The following is a 17,473-nucleotide window of genomic DNA, read 5'->3' as shown; positions in this document are numbered from 1 at the left end:
TGGATACACCCCCTCCTTTTGTGGTGTGGTCCTGGTTTTGGGGCTGGAACGCATGATATGAGGTAAAACCTGATAGTGCCAGGGTGCTCTCAGGAGCCTTGTACCAGGTTTCAGTCACAGCACAGACATCGATGTTCTCCATACTGAGAATGGCCTTGAGTGCGAGCATTTTGAGATTTAGACTTCTGGCATTGAGCAGCATTACCCTTAGTTTCTTCCCATTTTTGTTTTCTAGGGTGGTAGGTTTAGAATTTGAGCCTTGCCTAAAAAAGGCACTATGGGGGTGGCAAGAGCCTTAGCCAATATCCAGAATCCCAGGGGTGACAGGTGCAAGCCGTCCCTTGCGAAGCAGAGTGGCTTGTCAAGCATGTCATCCCAGGCAGACAGACACTGGATCCCCTTTGACTGACACCAGAAATTAAGCCAATTGTTAAAGCTGATCATCTTGTCTCTATGTTGTGGCATCATTCTTGGTGAAGGAAGGATACTGCTCAGGGTCAGGGTCATACCTGCCTGAGCTACATAATCAGAGAGCTCCTCTATGTCTCTTTTCATGTAGTCCAGGGAGGTACGTCTCAGGTCGTTCACACCAGCATGGACAATGACTGTGTCATATTTGTACTTGCTGTGGAGTGACCCGAGTGCTTGTGTTATGTGGCGGATTCTAGCGCCCAATAGGCAGCTTACTGTGACCCTCTCCTTGTTCAGCCTGGTGAGTGGGATGTCGGTGTGTCTGACTATGGAGTCACCTATGACAAGTATGTTTGGTGTTGTATTTGGCCTTAAGGGCTGTGACTGCTTTGCACAATGATTTTGTGGTTTATGTGTTGCCTGTGGTGTGTCATGAGGTGGCAGTTGCTTGGATGTCTGCTTTGGAGGCCTCTGCTGTTTAGGTAAATTTTTGCTCAGAGCCTCCGAGTATGACTTTGTGTGTTTATGTGTTTGATTCATTGTTGTGATAGCTTTATGTGAGACTGGTTTTGTGGTGTGTGTAGTTGCCTTCTCCTCCTGTCTGGTCTTGCCAGTCCTGAGTTGAGAGAGCTCAGCCTCCAGTTTGGCTAAATAGCTGCATCTCGCAAGTATTTGTGTTATGTGAGAGGAGGAGAGGGTTGTCAGTGTACATGAGGCAATTGTAACATTGCCTCAATATTCCCAAATTAACCAACTGGACAGGAGAGGACGCCAGCATCTGGCCCTTCGACATGCTAGAGAAATTTAGAAGTTAGGGGTGTAACTGAATAAGAGAGGACTTAGTAAGGAAGGGGGTACTCCTGGGGGGGGGTTGCTAGTGAGGGACTTTGTATAATACAGAAGTGCTAAACCTGAAAAAAAGATGCTTTTAAGACAAGTAAAAGCTTTTAGGAACAAGTGCTGCGCTTTTTAGTTAAGGGATATACTGTTTAGATTACTAGTAGAGCAGTTCTAAGGGAAAAAATGAAGAACAGACTTTATGGAGCCAGAAAAAGTTTAACCTTGTTAAACCGGCGCTGCCCGATGCTGCTCTAGTGGCAACTCCGCGCTAAATCGCGCTAAAGCACTCTAAAGTGTGCTTGATAGCAGGGGCTGGAAAGAGCTAGGAATTGATCCAAAACAGCCAGTAAAACTACAGTTTCAAGTCAGTAACCACTACCATGGGGGGCAGGGAAGCAGCTCAATGTTTTTCACTGCCACTGATCAACAGAGAGACTTTCCTTTAGCCCAAGCAAAAATGGCCTCACAGAAACTTACAAAACAGTTCAAGAACAGCAAGCCTATAACTTGAACTTTTTTAAATCTCAGAAAAGTGGGAAAAAAGCAAGATTTTTTTTTTGTTTTTGTTTTTTCAGAGATAGCAGAGGTTCACAAGTAATATCAAGTTATAACAGTGCAGTAAATGACCCCACACAAGAGTGCTAGGTCAAAGACAGAAAATATGCAAGTTTTGAGAAAAAACGATTTTAAAATTAAGTACAAACAGGAAATTCAGTAAACAGCTTTTGGTTGTGCTCTAAATACAGCTACTAATGCAGAAATCAAGTTTAACAAGCCAGAAAATGCTCAAACTAGGCAGCTATGCAGATTCAACCCCTTTTTCTTTTCTTTTGAAAGTTTAAAGTTACAGTTAGGTGACACACTCTTCCCCAACTATATTGGCAGAATCTGGAATTCACTACCCACATCTACTACCTCAGCTGTCTCAAAGGAAACATTTAAAAAAAAACACGAAGGAACACCTCAAACACACTTGAATCTGCACATGCTCACCATCTTGCTAAATCCCCCCCTTACAGTCTATACCCCTACATCAACTACTGAAACTAACACCTCTTTTTCCTGCCTCGCATACATATCCTAACATCCTTTAAACCTCCCCTATTGCACCCCTACCAACTATTCCCACAACCTCATATACAGTTACAATGTCTCCCCCTCTACCTACCTACTCCTTCACTATTCACTTCTACTCTACCACACAAGTATGGAATAACTAAATCTAACCTGAATACATGAGTGTATCCTATCCGGTGCAGCGGTAGCATTGTCACCTCACAGCAAGAGGTTCTCCCATTCGATTCTCAGCTGGAGCGTCTTCTGTGTGAAGTCTGCATGTCCTCCCTGTGGTCATAGTGTTTGAAAGACATGCGTGAATGGGCGTGCCTTCATTGAAGGTTGGGTGTCTAGCTGGCACCTTGGCACCGTAAAAATCTACTGCAAATCATTAGCAGACCAGAGTTCCACTGTGGCAACCCTAACCGAGAAAAGCCAAGAGAAAAACAAACATCCTATCTACAACTGTTAAAATGGAATCTAACGTCACCTTAAACCGACCTTTGTCAACTATCATACCTGACATGTAAACTTTAACTAAGCATGAATAATACCTACATGTTAACTTAAACTAAGCATGAACAATATGTTACTTTGCTATGTTACGTCTGTCACTCTCTATGAATGTGAACACCTCTGTATTACTTGTAATGATTAGCTGAGTCTTACTGTGGAGCCTGTCTCCCCGGGCCTCCACTGAAAATGGACAAGCATCCAGTCGGAGTTTCCCTGTCAACAAATTTAAATTAAATACATAAAGTAGTGCGGGCTAAGTGGGAGTAAGCACGTTTAAGCAGCAGTAAGTGGGTTTAAGCCTGTTTGCATGGTGGTAAGCAATGCCTATAGTGGTTAAGCAATGTAGAAGCTAACTCAGTGTAAGAAGCTGTAACCAGAGGTTAGCATTGCTTACCCTCACGCAAACCATCTCAAACCCACTTACTATTGCTCAAAAGTGCCTTAGTCATGCTGTAACCAACAGCTGTTATCGCGCCTAGCAACAAAATAATCTGCACTCCCAAGTTGCATCCCCCGGACCCTGCACACTATAGTCAAAGTGAGTTACCACTAAGCCATGGCACATACACATACAGTTGCTGTTAATACAAACATATCATCCAGCACAGTCATTCAACAGTATAGGAAATGTATGTAATTATGTAGATTAATATGAGCAACCATATGTACATTGCTCAAATACAGTATTTTGAACAGCCTATGTGTATCATAAAAACAGTGCCTGTCCAATCATACTGGGAGAACAGTAGTCTTGCATAATACCTAAGAAAATAATAAAAATGGTGCACGTTGAGGAGGCGTGTGGGCATGCTTCATGCACAGAATGTCAAACCTGGGATGTTGGTTCCGTGGAACTGGAAAATGAGGCTGGCCAGGTGTGTGAGCAACCTGTTGCTTCTCAAACTCCTGGCAGGATGCTACCAGTGGGAGAAACAGTGTAGACCAGCTAATTCCAATCTTGACACAACAACAGGTCTGTCCCTGGCGGGATGCACCAAATATTGTGAGTCACATCGATGTTTGAACCAGTATCGGAGGATGATTAAGGCAAGCTTCATACATACATGGACTATACGGATGAAGACCCTGCAGATGCTTGGGTCAAGACAGTATACTGGATGAGTACCAAGACGTGCAGAGAGGGCAATGTGTGGAGGTGGGGTATTGCTGGGCTAGCAACTGGAGAATGGATAGATGCTGTGTATGTGGAGCTCAGGGGGGGGGGGCGGAGGAAGGAACCATGGGTATGACATTATGGTAGAAATATGCAAATGAAGCAGAACAGCAATAGTGTAGTGAGCAGAGCATCTGCCCAATGAGCAGGCATTCCTGGTTCGAGTCCCACTGTAATACAGTCTATTTTACATGGCAAAGCACATTATAACCAATAGTTTTGTGGAAAACCCACTAAATAGCATATATATATATATATATATATATATATATATATATACACACACACACTGGAGTGCCACAAGAAATACACATGTGAAGTATCAGTGTCAGACTGAATAAGGCACAAGTAAGCAGGTTTAAGCACAAATAAGCAATAGTAAGCATATGTAAGCACTAGTAAGTGACCTTAAGGCTGTTTGTGTGGCAGTAAGCAATGCCTACACTGGTTAAGCATCTCTGAAGCTAACTCCATGTAAGCATATGTAATGGCAGGTTAACAGTGCTGACCTCTGCGCAAACCCACTAACAACTGACTAAACGTGCCTTAACTGGTCTGTATCCAATGGCCCAAGTTCTGCCCAGCAACAAAATAAACGGCCTCTGCTAGGCTCGAACACAGAACCCCACATGCCATAGGCAAAGTGATTTACCACTAAGCCATGTCAGATATACATAACATTGATGTATTCAAAACATATCAACCAGCCCAGTCATTCAACAGTACAGAGAATGTATTCCAGCATGTAAATGTATGTGTGTATGAATAAATTTAGTAATATCTAAACAGATACAACCTATCAATAGATGCAGATATCTACATATATATATATATATATATATATATATATATATATATATATATATATATATATATATATATATATATATATATATATATATATATATATATATATGTATATATATATGGCCACACATCTGTAGATAGCAATGGTAGATTGACAAAAACAAATATGTCCACATGCACCATTAATGGGGTTGGGACATCCCAAAATAATATAAGTCATGTACGAATAGGCATACTCCCCTCACAGCCAAACACATCAGCCCTGCAATACACTAAAGTGTTACAGATCACATAAGCAGGACCTAACATGACATGTGCACAACATGTAAAAAGTGATACAACCCACCTGTATGATGTTTGACTGATATTAGTAACATATCATGCAGTACAGTGTGGCTCCCATAGGAAGTGTAAACTATGACAACTATCAACATTCCCAGGGTACATATACACAGACACATATATGCAGATACAGATATACATATATATATATATATATATATATATATATATATATATATATATATATATACACACACACATATATATATATATATATATATATATATATATATATATATATATATAGTTATATCTAGATATATATAGATATACATGTGACTACACAGACACATGCAAAGATATGTACAGTATAATACATATGTAGAAGGTGCACACAATATGGAACAGCCACTATTCCTACAGTTAACACCTTAACAACTGGACACTGTATGGGCCACCTATACAAATGACAATAGTTGTCTGCAACATAGGCCCACAGAGAGGTCATAGGATAAAACACCACACACAGATTTGCAGAAATGGCTAACTTTTATTTGTGTACTATTACAGTTGTATATGCCATGTATTATAGCTGTTCAGACACAGACATCCATATAAACAGAATAATGCAATTGTCAAACAGTTATACTAATACAGTAGTCGGGAAAGGTTCACAACTGTTGCTGCCCAGGCCAAGCCCTAAATATTGTACAATAGTAAAGACAGACTGAGCCACAAGATACCAAAGTATCAACAGTAAGTAATGCAGGTGTATTCTATCTACACTCTGTACAAAATCACTAGGTGGTAAAGACATCAATTTGACCAAATGTGATGTAACTGTTACATAACAAGGCATAACTGACACCATCACAAGCACACTGACAAACAGAACAGTCTGTATGGAAGGAGGCAGTAGGCCTGCATTAACCCAATGTATGTAAGTAGTGTAAATATAGGTGAAGTGTATGGTACTGTACATCCAGATACCTTAAGGCATTCCACACCTGATACCCCCACATGTTGTAACAGCCTAGGGTATTTATGGTGCATCCCCCCAGACTCATTAATACAGGCCCATATACGACTGTTACATAAACTTGCCTCTGGATTGCATAAGGGCATACATGTATTGTGTAGGTGAAGCCCACACATATATGGCCTCAGCCCCACCGTACATGTGGGGGTACAACAGCAGTGGACTAATGGCAGCAGTGACAGTGTGATATACTCACAGCCCACTACAGACCAAACCCTGACAGCATGTCATATGTGCAAAGCTTGGTATGTAGGTGGAGGACAGAGGCTGGAACACAGGCCCATATATGGACAACTGTTGCCATACACTAAGCAAGTCACTAGTGTTACAGGATAGTCTGCACCATATCTTTAGTCAAGGAATTGAGGTTATAAACATGAATAGATTTAGCCATGTACTGATAGCAGTCAACACACACACTGCCAGTGAAATATCTGACACAGCACCAGTGTGGTGGACAGACAAACATGATAGGCCACCTCTGGCCACCAAAAGGATAGGCTCACAGTTGAGAGCTATGCAGACTGTATTCCAAGGTAAACTAGTATGTACACACACACACACACACACACACACACACACACACACACACACACACACACACACACACACACACACACACACACACACACCCTGTAACACCAGTACTATACAAAGCATAATACAACTCTGCTCACACTCTGTCTGCAGTTCTGGAACCTCCTACAAATATGTAGCTGGTCTGAGTGTGCCGGTTCTCCTGTAAGAGGTATTGCTGCCTGCTGTCTGTAACACTGATGCCCACACACAGGAAGGATGTCCATCACACAGGAAAGGTAAAGGGACCACACCCATATGATGTGGGGATTTATAGTAGGTGGTTGCCATGACAGTGGTAATTGGAAGTACTACACAGCAAGCTGCATGCAGTTAGCAAGTGGAGGACACAGATTGGTGCAGAGGCCATCACCTGATCATGTGCCTCACCTACTAAAGCCAGGCTGCAGTCTATTCAAAGCAGCTCAATCCATTTACTGGAGAGAGAGTAACAGAGAGAGAGACAGAGGAAGAGGAAACACAAAAAAAAATGACACAGTTCTTAAGCTGACATCACAGCCGTTTAGCCAGCTGCCATTCCACAAGACATCATTCCCACAACAGGTATGTGAGAAACAAATACATGTAATAGAATGTAGTACCTGGTCCATCATAATGGGATAGATGATGTGGAATGATTTATATGTGCCATCAGGTGTTGTTGTGATGATGTTCAACTGAACAACTGCTATGGACAATAGTGTCTGTTCCTATGTGCAGTGGGCCATAGCTGTTAACTGTGCATGTCAGAACTGACAGACAAGATGTAAGCCATCATTGTGCGTGTTGTATAATGGGGAGTATGTTTATTATGTTGCCAATAGCTGGTGGTGGAAGTAATGCCATTATGATAGACATGTGGGAGCTACAGCCTACCACTTGCAGGATACTCAGGACAATCTGTAGTGTAGCATGCCTGAATGCCATAGATGTGTAATAAGGTTACCTGCAATTGTCCCCCTACATATACCCCCCAATGTCAGGCCATGTCTATATGTGGCACCTGTCTGTGTTGTAGTAAGGCAGAACAAAGCAACTGTGCAGGAAGGTGTTGTGAGATTGTGGAACTGATGTCTGAATGTACCCCACATATAGGTATGCATATGTGTACATATGTCAGATATATAATATTTAAAGATATATATGTATATCAGCATGTATGTTCAGAAATATACATATACCCATGTGTAGACATATATATGTGCACATATATATGTAGTCACATATATCTACATACATATAGATAAATACTGATATGCAAATGTCAACATCTGTACAAACACACACAGAAACAGATATGTATGGTAAGGCATGTCCCCTATATCACTACCACTGTGATGTGTGCTATGTGTGAGGCAGCAGCACACATAACAATACAGACAGATATCTACAGCTGGCAGTGTGTGCACCATGGATGGGTATGTCACATGTTAGTCCCATACTAGCACCACAATGGCCCTGGCTGTGAAGTATGCAGTGGGAATATGGGGAGGTATGGCAGATTCACATGTGGAGGGGTCAGAATTGGTAGATATAGAGGACAGCCTACAGGAGTGGTATGTGACACGTGGTGAGTAAACACCGCGGATGGTGTGTGTGGTCTGTGATGTGGATGCCCCATGGTCCCCAAGATGGCCACAATGGGAACAAGGCTCCCATCAACTCCTCCTCACAACAGCAGTCCACGTCCTGAAGGTGCCAGGTCTGCTGGCTGAGCAGGTGGAGCATGCTGGCTGTGTGAACGTGTACTGGATGCCTCAAATGGATGTAGCACATCCCTCATGTGTCTGTGGAGCCTGGTATGGAACAGACACAGAACTGAGCTCAGGGGACAGGGACATGTTGGTGTATGGCTGAGGGAGGGTGGGCCAAGATCCCCTGGGTGGTTTCACCTGATGGTATGGCTGTAACAGTACATGAGGAAGCCCCAGGTTGGCACACCCATGTGATGTGGCCAGGTATCCTGGTCAGATGGGTGTGGAGAGGTGGATCAGCTGGCCAATGGAACATATACATGTTAATGTGTCACTGTCATAGTACATATGTAGGTAGTAATAGTCTACACAATCCCGGTACATGTCCAACAGCATGCATAGAACCTCCCTATAACACAGATTATCAGATGTGCAGCAATCTCAGAGCATCCATACCACTGGCATATATGTAACCATAGTGGCCTTGACAATGGCATGCGAGTGAATAGTCTGTAACAGGCCCACAATGTTAGTGCCCACACAGGGGACATGGCTACAGTCACATAGCAAAAGGTGTGGTACACTACACAATCTGTCCAAAGGGTAGTTAAGCTGTAGCCATACCTAATGAGTTGTGTGTATAGTCTGTTGAAGCTGATATGGGAAGGGTGAAGAGATGTGTATTATGAACTGTGGTAACCTTGCCATATGAGTCACTCAGGCCTGTTTCCATCCTCATGTTTTTCAGGCATGATGGCACACAGCTGCCTACCAACTTATTCTGGAGAGGAGATTGAAGTGATAATCAACCATCTGGTACTGCATTACTAGGTCCTGTTTGGCAGGACAGCAGTGGAACATCAGGAGTGGACCGCCCTGTGGAACAATCTCATCCACAGGGTCAATGATGTCTGCCTGCACAACCGCAGTTATGAGCAGGTCCGGTATCATTGCACCGACCTGCTTCTCAATGCCAGTCGGTGCGCTACTGCAGTCCGGGGGATCACCCTGCCACAGGGGGGCACCATGCTACCCCCCTAACACTTTTGGAGGAGCTCCTGGCCAGCCTCATGGCACCTGTCTGTTCTGAACACCATCAACCACTGGATCCCTTTGTGGAGGTGGGTGTCACCCACACAACAGCTGAGGAGCATGAAGATAAGGACACAGGGCACATCAATAGACCACTGTTGTGTAAATATCCACAGTGGTACATATAGATCATGCATATCTGATATGTTACACAAATAATGTGTTGTTGCATTGTAGTGATAATCAGATATCCAGATGTGGTAGTATTGTGTGTATTTAAAGTAGATTTATGGTAGTACTGCACCCAGCCTGTAGCAGTGCCACAGGTGTGGGCACTGACATTGCATCTCTCACCCACTTATGTAGGTTCCTCCAGGGTAACAGCAAGGCAGCAGCCTGAAGCTGGTGAGTATGTATTATGCAGATGCATGCCAACACACTGGACTTGTAATGGTGATGTAATATTCCATGCACACATCTAACACACTTACTCTGAATGCATGCTGTACATGTGCATATATAGTTGCTGTTCAATGCATGGTCTCACAGGGGTGGACATGATGGGGTATTGAAAGGGTATGTCGCACACCTGCATGACAACTAACATCCTGTCATTGTGGAATGTGTCCACAGGGGGTAACATACTGTTGATAGATATGGCCAACAGTAGCGACATGTTCTGGACAACACCCATATACAGTGCAACACCAGTGTACATACTTGTAGAGCAATGCCAACTGCTGCTGAGATACACTATGGCATACAACATTACACTAGTCCACATTATCAGCTGGGTCTAAGCTGCAACATGTGTTGTGCAGTGTATGGGATACTGCAAGCTGACACATATGTGTAGGGCTTACCTGTCATGCATCTGCATAAATGCTGAGGGGGGGGGGGTTCTCAGCATGAAACACAAGTGCACTGCAGCAGGGATCCTAAGGATTGTAGGAATGGCTCTATCTGCATATAATCAGGTCCAGGACCTGTGGCAGCCATAACCCTACCCACACTACAATAGTGATGACATTGTGTGAACACCATGGGATGTGCACATGGGTAGACCTTGCAAACATGCAGAATAGGGGAATATGTGTAAGGTAGGCTGAACATACACTGGCAATTGTGGAAGGCCCATGCTGTTATACCCTTGCCATGAGCAGTGACTGCTATAGTACACACAACAAGAGGTGTGATAAACCATCACAATAAGGGTGTGCACACACATCCCCACATGGTGTGGATGCATTGTGGTCAGCAGCCGCACACCTACCACAATCTGTAGACACTGCATGTGAATGTACAGGACATATGTTACATACCGGGTGTGTGTACAGCTAAGATCTGCAGTGTCGTGGTTCCATGCCAGATCACGGATGTGTGTGTTAAAGCGATAATGGTGTGTACACCCCCCATAGCTATGGTATACTGTGATGGTTGTCAGTGTACGCATTTCTGCAGTGGCCATACATGTTCTGTTGATGTTGACAGTTGTAAATCAGGAATCCAGGATTCACCAATGACAACAGTCCACATATCATCCCAGGTATGTGTTGTTGAAACACATAGGGGCTCTGAGAGGTACAGCTGGCATAAGTGACATGGTACTACACATTCCGCAATGGGTCGGACACCTATGAGTTGTTGGGCACAGTACATGGCAGGGTTGCAGAACAGGTGCACAGCAATAATGTGTACATGGGTGCAGAGGTTTCCAGGGGAAGGGGCATCACCTAGTCACAGCACATGCATCATACACATGTATACCGCTGTTAGCATGGTGTGAGTATGGCTGAACTGCATGCTGTTCTGTACCATATGTTCTGTATGTTGGCAGATGGGTAATTGGAGGATTGTGAGTATGATCATTGTGCATCCCCACCTGCATGTGTGTGTGCATTCTGGTGGTTAGTTAGTTTGCCTGCATGGTCACTCTGGTGAAGTGGTGGGAGGTAGATGCATGTACAATGCATGTGTGCATGTGTGTGCTTGTGTGTGTGGCCATGTATGCACGTGTGATTGTAGGGTGTTCATACGGCTGTACCCCCCTTTAGGACCATGCAGTACATGGACATGGAGTGCCATATTGCACACCAGAAATACCTGTCATGTACTCACAGGACAGCAAATAGTATAATATGGCCTGTAGCTTCAATCAGGCATGCAGAGGGAAGGTAGACCCCAGGTACACACATAATATTGCTGTCAGCAGAGAGGTCACCTACATGCCATGTATGCAGCTCTACAGATGCATTGGGGAAGGAATAGTCAACACCAGGGAGTGTATCCACATATTACAGTTAACACTTGATGGGCCGAAGGAGCAGCATATCCTGCATGTACTGAGCATTAGATACACATAACACACCAGTGGGAGGTATTATGTCTACAACATAGTAGCCCACACATATAGGGGCCATGCACATCATTCCGGCTATATAGAGGGTGCATACCAAATTACAACATTGGGGCCATGTTACTCCACTACATACAGGTCAGGCAGGTAAAGTAGCAACAGTTCTTGCATCATGGCCACTTGTGTGGGCATTTAGTGGACTTTGATGTTAATGAGTGGTAGCAATATGTGTATGTGTGTGTATGCTGTAATTTGGTATGCACCCTCTGTATAGCGGGAATGATGTGCATGCCCCCTATATGTGTGGGCTACTACATTGTAACCACTCGTTCTAGTGACTTGAACCTATGTACAACAATAAACAGAACATGCTGGAGGGATAGATTCCTGTCCCAGCGACTCCCCTCACTCTGGAATAGAATCCCAATCCATATTCGACAGAGCTCCTCTCTGACCCTCTTCAAGAGAAATATTGATGAGTGGATGGATAATTGTAAGTTCTACCCTGGGATCACTTCAGGAGCTCTGTTGACGGAGGTCCAGGTTACTAATCTAATGAGGAGGCAAAAGCCATCACTCTGTGGCTAGGCTTATAAATGCCCATGGGCAGATAGCCTAGTACTTACCTATGAACCTATGTTAACAAGTGTGATGCAGGATGGGGTAACACATGGACATATACGTGAGGCTGTCTGTAAAGGCATGGACAGGTAGGTAGTATGGAGATATGTGTGTGTGTGTGTGTGTGTGTGTGTGTGTGTGTGTGTGTGTGTGTGTGTGTGTGTGTCTGTGTATGTGTACTGTTAAGCAATGCTGTACAGGTTTTAAAGTGCAGTTATTGTTTTCCCCCACAGATGGCAAGGTGGGTCAGGATCCCTCCTGCACCTAATCTGAGATAGGTGTCCATACAGACACTGATGATGATGATAATGGTGAGGCACAGGTGGGGATGTCAGGGGATGCACATACATTTGACATCTTCCTTTTAGCCACCCCACCCCCGCACACAGTTACAGTGCCTATATACACCCCAGCACCAGTGACCATATCATAGAGGAATAGCTGGCATTTAGTGGCATTGCACAGGAAAGTGTGGCAGCCATGCCTACTGTGTCCAGTCACAGCAGGCATAGCTGGATGTCTGGCAGGCTGCCACATAGGTGGATGTCCCAGGGTGCTCATGGTAGGGTCACTGGACATCATACCCCTGGCATAGGCAACATAGCTGCAATCAGCAGACACATGTTCCAGGCTATAATGGCAGTGCAGGCACATATTGAGAATTACACCAGACAGGGCCTTAGGCTGCACAGGGCTGCACTTGCTACTGTAGGTGACAACCTCTGTGAAGTGGCAGCTGCCATCCGTGCTTCTAACAAGCAAGCAGATAGATGGCATGATGAGCTGATGGTCCTCATCAGCTGTGGTGTGTCCATGCTTCAACATGTGGTGGGGATGCGGCGATGCCCATGTGGATGTGGCCCAGCAACATCAACAGCTGGCACTCAGCATGGGTGTGCTAAGACACCAAGGGGCTCCCGTAGTGGCAATAGCAGCCCCGGCAGTATGGGGGGGGTGCACTGTCCACACCACCCCACACCACAGCAGGCCACATGCACATGGTCCTGGCCAGTCCCAGGAGGGATGTGGTACCAGCAGATAAATGTCATCAGCAGGTGAGAGTAGCACTTCAACATCTGTACCTGCATGTGCCCGTGGAACCCCTGGTAGGCACAGTCCACATGTCTATGGCCAGAGTGAACTGCACACCCTGCCAGGTATGGTCTGCAGCTGTCCATAAACACCTGTGTAGGGCAGCCACAAGGCAGAACTGTGTGCATGCATACCCACACACTATGCAAACACACCTAGGGTACCTCATACCTACACACACCACATCACCTCAGCCAGCTGCTCAGAATACACCCCTCATCCACACACATGGTGTCAAATATATGGCCCACCCTTGGCCTCTGGCAGACCAACACCACACTGTGCATATGATGATACCTGTGCCCCTTCCCTGTCATTCATACCATCGATGCAGGGACAGGCTGATATGGTTCTGATGCACAGGGTGAGTGTACACCAGTGTACCACAGTCCTGCAGTGTAACATGTTGTAGGGTGTAGAGTGTGAGGCACAATTGGCAAGTAGTGTAGCCATCCAGCAGTGATGCCTTCTAGCTGTTAGTAATACTGCTTGGTTGTGGTCTCTAAACTGATATGCAAGTGTGTTGTAGTTGTACATGTGTCAGCATGAGGATGCCCTGTACATATGATGATACTGTGCCCCATCCCTGTCATCCATGCCATCGATACAGGGACAGGCTGATATGGTTCTGATGCACAGGGTGAGTGTACACCAGTACACCACTTTCCTGCAGTGTAACATGTTGTAGGGTGTAGAGTGTGAGGCATAACTGGCAGGTAGTGTAGCCGTCCAGCAGTGATGCCTTCTAGCTGTTAGTAATACTGCTTGGCTGTGGTCTCTAAACTGATATGCAGGTGTGTTGTAGGTGTACATGTATCAGCATGAGGATGGTCTGCAGTCATAATGCACAACGGGGTATGTCACTGTGCTGACAACATGGCAGTGACATATCTGGGGTACAGTCGAATACATTTCACAGGTTACTATAACGGGTATTGCCTATGCCACATGGACAGGTGGCCCACTGAGGTGTTTATACACTGCAACCTGATGTAGACCCATCCACATACATGCACACTGTTACTTGCCAACACTGGGACTAGACCCCTACCTAGCAATGTCGTGATACTGACGTGTGTGGCCTACATTGCATAAACACTGCCTTAACCACTCTGTATCCAACAGTCCTTGTTCTGGCTAGCAACAAAATGAGCAGCCCTTGCTGTCATGAACTCAAGGCCCTTCACACTGAAGTCACAACACATGACCACTACGCCATGACCACTGTGGAGACAGCTGTTGTGTTACCAATACATCTGTCATTACCCAAATTGAGTGGTATAGAACACTTGCCTTTATGTCCTAGATTGTGTAGTCCTTGTCATTAATATGACTGTTGCATCACATATATTGTTTCATCATACTGTACACATATCAGATACATATGGTGGGATACATGGGGGAGGTGATGTTTACTCATGCAGGTATATGGTTGTATACATATAGGTGTATCATACCTCTCAACTGTCCCTGATTTTCAGGGACATCCCTGATTTTGACACATTTTAGCTCTGTCTCTATTAATCCCTCCTAAAACTAGTGACTTTTGGAGGAAAGGTGGTGAATTACACTTAATGAATAATGACAATAATTAAGAGTTATAGACTTCTTTTACTTCAGAAAATGTGTATTAATTCATATGCTCTGATTCTGTCAATGTTTCAAGTTAATAGCACTAATATTTTAAACGTGTCCCTGATTGTCACTAATTTTTTCGTGACTTGTCCCTGATTCTGTTGAAATTTGTCCCTGATTGGTTGAGAGGTCTGAGGTGTATAGATGTCTACATGTACATACACAGGCATACACATACACATGTCTGTATAGTGCTACATATATATATATGGCCATGTGTACACCTCTTCGTATGTACATATGTGTACATATCTATACATATATGTATCTATACATATGTGTATATATAGGTATATGTATATGTATATATAGATATGTGTATATAGCTATATATGTATGCACATCCTATGTGTACAGATCTGCCTAGTTATGTTGGTATATGTATAGATATCTATGACTATATGTGCATACATATCTATACCAATATACCTACTACTGTCGATATATCTGCAGATAGCCATATATTTATGTGCTTGTGTATCACTATCTGCATATGTGTAGACATATATTGCTCTGTATATGTATATATCTGGGTGTGTATATGTATATCTATGTACTTATACATACCCATCTATATATGTCGATATGTATATGTGTAATCATAGATATATATCTGGATGTATATACGTACAGATGTCCTCACCATATGTCCTGGACATGTAAACCTACTCCAGCCCCTATAGTCCCAATGCCATAGTGCAAGTGGATGTTAGATATGTATAGCAGGTATGTTGGTAGACTAATTATCACAGACATGGTGTGTGTGTGGGAGGTCGCATCTGCTTTCCACATGTGTGCCATTGGCTACTGACAGACATCCTAAGGACATCCTGGTAAAGTACCACTGCTAGCATATAATGCCCCCGTGGACTGCAGCACAGATATTGGCCAATATATGTGGACATTCTGAAACACTCCTTACAGTCTGGAGGTATACACAGAACCCCTTAGTGCTAAACATGTGTACCATGCATGACAATATGGATGCTAACAGTCATGTAGATTGGTATAACACATAACGACTGGTATACATATGCCACCATAAGTATGCATTCACACACCCCTGTCTGGCCTGTCACATAATACCGCTGGTACAGGGGTGCCATGACCACATACTACCCATTAGATAGTGACATACATCTGTACAGCATCCCACTGCTCTGTCTGACATACATGACTGTTAAGGGAAACCCAGCACCAGTACATCAGGCAAGTATCTCCACATAACATCTCACTGGATAAGTACACTAAGCTGCTAGACATGTAACAATGCACTGTGCAGGCTACAGGCAGACTGGCTCATCACTGGACAAGCTCTCCTATGGGGGAATGCACATGTACCTGCATATATAGCAGGCTCTGCAGGCATGCCACACCACAGGGTAAGCTACACCTGTGTGAAGGTGCATAACCACATCCAATGTGAACACAGCCACAGCCACATATGGTAAGCTAGCATAAAAGTACAGTATATGGAATATCTGTTCAACAACATCCTCATATGTGCCACTCACAGACTAATACTACATATACTGGGCTGCTACATGGTGTGGTCTGCTGTCTGTCTGTTGTATGGGACATGTGTGTGTGTATGGCCGTACAAACATATAAACCAATACGGTAACATACAGTGGAGCAGCATGTAACATCAGATAGGATGGGACCTATAACAATGACATCTACCACAGTCTGTACACAGGCTAAAGAACATTTTCACAATATACACACTGTTGACAGTCAGCATAGTTACACAGACCTCAGAACTGTACAAACGACCATGGAATGTCCTGATAATGTCGGCAAATATTACCCATACTGTACATAACATGTGTAGCAGTCTGATATCTCCCTGGCTTGCTATCAGATATGATGACACTTATAATGGTGTACAGCACACATGTACCTTGTAATGCACAACATATGTACAAAGGTTGACAAAGTTGTGGCTGCAAGCTCATACACAGGGCCAATATTGACATGTTGCTGTGTTAACCTCATACATGTACTGTCGTAACAGGGTTTGTTGCAACGTGTCCTATGAGGGATATTTAGTCAGTAACTGTCAGGGCTTTCACCATCTACAGACAGCAATCCTCACACTACCTTCTGCAGTTCACAGATACATGCTCTGTGGGTAACACATGACACCAAAGGCACAACACACTGCCCAGTCTGCAGACGACCCTGCAGATGAGGATTCCTCATAAACACAGTACTGACATGGCAGGTATTACAACATGTAGGACAGCCATATACACACACACACACGCACACACATGCACACACATGCACACACACGCACACACACGCACACACACGCACACACGCACACACACACACAC

This window comes from Protopterus annectens, chromosome 6.part0 (assembly GCF_019279795.1).
Source record: "Protopterus annectens isolate FY-2018-M chromosome 6.part0, PAN1.0, whole genome shotgun sequence".
NCBI classification, from domain to species: Eukaryota; Metazoa; Chordata; order Ceratodontiformes; family Protopteridae; genus Protopterus; species Protopterus annectens.
The sequence above is the reverse complement of the archived record's forward strand: the minus strand, read 5'-3'. Positions refer to the sequence as shown.